The sequence below is a fragment of the Heterocephalus glaber genome, unplaced genomic scaffold (assembly GCF_053883595.1).
Source record: "Heterocephalus glaber isolate CG9 unplaced genomic scaffold, H.glaber_assembly_v1.0 deba00001571, whole genome shotgun sequence".
Classification (NCBI taxonomy): Eukaryota; Metazoa; Chordata; class Mammalia; order Rodentia; family Bathyergidae; genus Heterocephalus; species Heterocephalus glaber.
In genome coordinates, this window is record NW_028258356.1 from 316,513 (window position 1) to 321,074 (window position 4,562).

Here is a 4,562-nt window from a genome sequence, read left to right on the forward strand (position 1 = left end):
AAGAAAAAAAATTTAATGTGACTTTTCCTAATGTATGGGGTAAGGTTCATGCCAGATATCTTTCCATAATAAAATCTAAACAATATAAATTGTGCTTCTTAGAGAAAACTGCAAGACAGTGCTCTCCCAACCTTTAAAAATGTGAATTGAGGGGCTGGGGATTTAGCTGAGTGGTTCCGCTGCCTGCCTCACAAGCTCAAGGTCCTGAGTTCGATTCCCCAGTACCAAAAAATAATGTGAATGGGGGCCAGCTGTGGTGGCACATACTTGTAATCCCAGCACTTAGGAGGCTGAGGCAGTAGTATTCTCGTAAGTTCGAGGGCAGCCTGGGCTACATAGGGAGACCCTGCCACAAAAAAACAAAAAAGAAATGTGAATGGGTGTTGAATTTGCAGGATTTCCATGCCAAGCAGAGAAAACAGGAAAGTAAAATGCTTAACTTGCAATAATAGTGTGGTTTAGCTGGAGAATGTCCTGATGAACAGGGATAATGATTTCAGTTTTTCAGTTGCCCCCAAGATCACTTTCACTATTGATGAGGCCTGAGATGTCTGTTAAGGAGGAGTCATTGTAATTGATTTATTTGTCTGACAAACCTTTGTCAGCAAAATCACACTGCCTCAAAAATATCACTATTCCATGCTTAAGACACTAGAAACAAACTACTGGGAGAACCTTTATTGAACTAAGGCTTACTGTTAGAAGTCTAAGAAGTAATCACATTTATGATTTCATGTTCAAAATCCCAGATGTCATTTTTGTTTGGATTTTATTTCATTTAAACATTAAAATTGTATATATTATGGAGTACCATGTGATCCGTGTGATGTTTTGATACATGTGTACATTATGTAGTGTTTAAATCAGATTAAACATTTTAAACATTTATCATTTCTTTAGGGTAAAAATTCAAAATCCTTTCTCCCAGCTTTTTGGAATGTACAGAACAGGGCTGGGGATTTAGTTCAGTGGTTCTGCTGCCTGCCTCACAAGCACAAGGTCCTGAGTTCGATCCCCAGTACCAAAAAAAAAAAAAAAAGACTTAGTGAAATGTACAGTACATTATTATCTGTAGTCACTCAACTGTGCAGTAGCACACCAGAACTTACTGCTAACTATACAGATGTCAGTGTTCAAATCACAATTCTGCAATAAGAGTACCTTGAAATTAAAAGTTTTACATTTCACCATTCTGCTTTCCTCAATTTGAAAACAATTTGAAAGAAAAGACTCTATAAACAAGTTATTCAAGGCTTGTCCCTACTTTTAAGCTCCACAAGAATGAGATGATAAAGACATCATTTGAAAAAAAATGACATCATTTGAGATGGTGCATAGTATTGTGAAGTGTTTATATATAATAAAATGAAAATGAACATAAGTTAAAATCTGATTATATCTATGTAGATAGAATGTTATTTGAGGAATGCAGTTGTATTGCTTGAAAATGATCCATTTGTTTGGGAAAAATTATTAAGCACCTACTAATTACAGGTAGAAGTAAATAAATATAGTCCCTGCCTTAGTGTAGCTAAATAAAATAGCAAAAATGTCTTAAATATTTACTATATGTTGTAAAATGTAAGCTTAGACACTATATTGAGTGGTTATTATGTCATCACCATCCTACATGATTGACAAGTGTTAATTAAGTCCCCCCCCTTTTTTTTTTGGTCCCAGGGATCGAACTCGGGTCCTTGTGCTTGTGCAGCAGGCGGCGAAACCACTGAGCTAAATCCCTGGCCCTAAGTCCTCATATTAAATCTATGACACAGGTACTCTTATTTTTAATATACATACATAGAGAGGAAATTTTGGTTTGATCAATTTAATTCCAAATCCATGTCCTGGAGTAAATTACTTAATCTTTCAGCAATTCTACTACTTTAGATAAAACACTATTACAAAGTTAGAGCATACTTGCACTGTTTTGAGCCCAAAGAGGAAAACTCCCAAATATTAAAAATTTTAAAACACATCATCTAATATCTGAAAAATAAACCAAAAAAACCCCTAACATCTGATGTCTGAACAAGCTGTTAATAATCTAAATACTTTTTATATAAGCTTTTATGTATCCTACAACTATTGAAAATATTTCTATTATTTTTGGGCATAGCAAAAACAAATTTAAGCACCTGTCATAACCACTATATGCACATCTGACTCTTTGGAGTCTTTAATAAATTTATTGAACTGTTTGAATTTCAACTGGGCCCTGCTATGAAAATTAATTGCTTTAAATAAAATAAGTCATAGTGAACTAGACAATAACAAAATTAGCCATTTTCACCAAACACAACCACTATCAACTTTAGTATAACCTTTATTTAATTTTCATGCATTTTTACATTGGTTCTGAGCATATTGATATATACAGTACACCAGTCTGCTTCCCTCATTTAAAGTAAAACAAACATGACCAAGTTATTACAAACTCTAAACATCCTTTTAGTGACTGCATAGCAGTCTATGATGTGGGCACTGGTTTGTTCTGCCTTTGCTTGGTAGAACTGGAAAAAATATGCCAAATAGCTACAGAATGTCTGCGGAACCATGGTTGAATATGGCTGGAATATAGAATTTGTGCCAGAGATAATGGCAAGATGATGGCAGGTAAGTCAGATCCCAAAGACTGAGTCAAGTAATTGGAGTTAAAATTGAGATTGAAGGAAACTGAAAGGTGAGCAACAATCAGATTTATAATTTTAGATCATTTTCTTAACAGTATAAAGCAAGTTCAATTGGAAGATCTACATTAGCACAGTGAAGAGATTACCATTTAGGATTAAGAAGGTAGCTTTAAGATTTGGTAACAGCTAGGGGTGATGGTGCATGTTTATAATCTCAACATTCAGGAAGCAGAAGCAGGAAGATCACCTCGAGTTTGAGGCCAGCCTAAACTACATAGTGACATCCCATCTCAGTCCTCCTACCACCAAAAATAGATGTAGAGGATGACAAGAATAATTCACTTGACAAACATTTAGAGATAGAGCACCAAATGAAATACAAATACTTCTGCCTTATGGGACTTCAGTTATATTGAGATCAATTTCCTGATTTTTGATTTAGATAACTGGATGTGGCCATTTGCCAAGATAAAAAACTAAAGGACAGCTCTTTGTTGTGTCATTTGGTGCAGAGCAAGGGAGGACACAAACGAGTTCAGGTTTAAGAGTTAGAACATGTTAATTTTTTTGTTTGTTGTTTTTTTTCGGTACCTAGGATCAAACTCAGGACCTTGCGCTTACAAGGCAGGCTCTAGCAACCATTGAACTAAATCCCCAGACCCATGTTAAATTTTATAATTCTTTCTGTCCTCAAAGTGGATGTATCTAGTAAGCAATTGAATGTATGAATTGAATAAAAAAATCAGTATATGGGCTAGACTGTAGATATTGGAGGATCTATTAGGAAATGGTAGTTTGAAGCCTGAGAATAGAACAGACTTGGAGAAAAGAAAAGAGGGCTTAAGTCAGAACTCTGGAAAAGACTATCATTGAAGGGAAAGGCAGATTTCTAGAGCCTACAGAGGACTAGAAACCAATTAACAAAATCATGGACACGCAGGAGCAGGGGAGTAGCTAGGAAGAGAGTGATCATTGGTGTCAAATTTTCCAGGGAAGAGAAATGAGTAACAAACTTGTATTTTATTTTTAGTATTTATTTATTTACTTAACTTATTTAGAAGTAGGGTCTCTCTATGTAGTTTAGGCTGGCCTTGAACTCATGGCATTCTTCCTGCCTCAGCCTCCCAAGTGCTGGGATGACAGGGGTGCTCTACTACATCTAGGTAAAAACTAAACTTTTACTGGAAAGAGACCATTGGCAGCCTTGTTTTGAATAGTTTTCATTTACCAGTGAAGGTTAAAGTCAGGCAGACTGCATTAAGCCAGGTTGGAAATGGAAATGGAAGAAGAAATATTATTCTCACAATGTTGGCTAAATTATCAATGTAGATGAATAATTTTTGACATGAAAAGGTGTTCATATTGTTAGCTGAATAAACATTATAAAATAGTATATAATCTCATTTGTTCCTGTTATCCATAACTATTTAAAGCACCACTATAAAATGTAAGTTGCTCAGGAATCACTGGCAAAAATTTTTTACCATTCTGTACGTTGTGTCTTCTCTCTGTTAGTTGCTTCTCTTGCTGTGCAGATGCTTTTTAATTTGATATTATCCCATTTTTGCTTCTCAGAACTATTTCCTTGCAACTGAGGTTCTGTTCAGAAAGTCCAACACCATTTTTTTTCCCTCCAGTACCGGGGATCAAACTCAGGACCTCATGCTTGCCAGGCAGGCACAGTGCCATTGAGCTACATCCCTGGCCCTCCCAACACCATTTGTTAAAAAGGCTATCTTTCCTCCAGTGGGTGTTTTTGGCCTCTTTGTCAAAGATAAAGTAGCTGAGTGTTCCTGGAGTTGTTTCTGTATCCTCTATTCTGTTCCATTGATCCTCATGTCTGTTTTTTGTGCCAGTACCATGCTGTTTTAATCACAATAGTTTTGTAATATACTACACTTGATCTTAGCCAAAAGGCCAAGAAGCGAT

The 4,562-nt window shown here is 35.8% G+C and overlaps 1 pseudogene; it reads right to left on the reverse strand.

The window, feature by feature from the left end:
• Nucleotides 1-4,493: 4,493 nt before the first annotated feature.
• On the reverse strand, nt 4,494-4,562 carry LOC147823638 (U2 spliceosomal RNA; annotated as a pseudogene).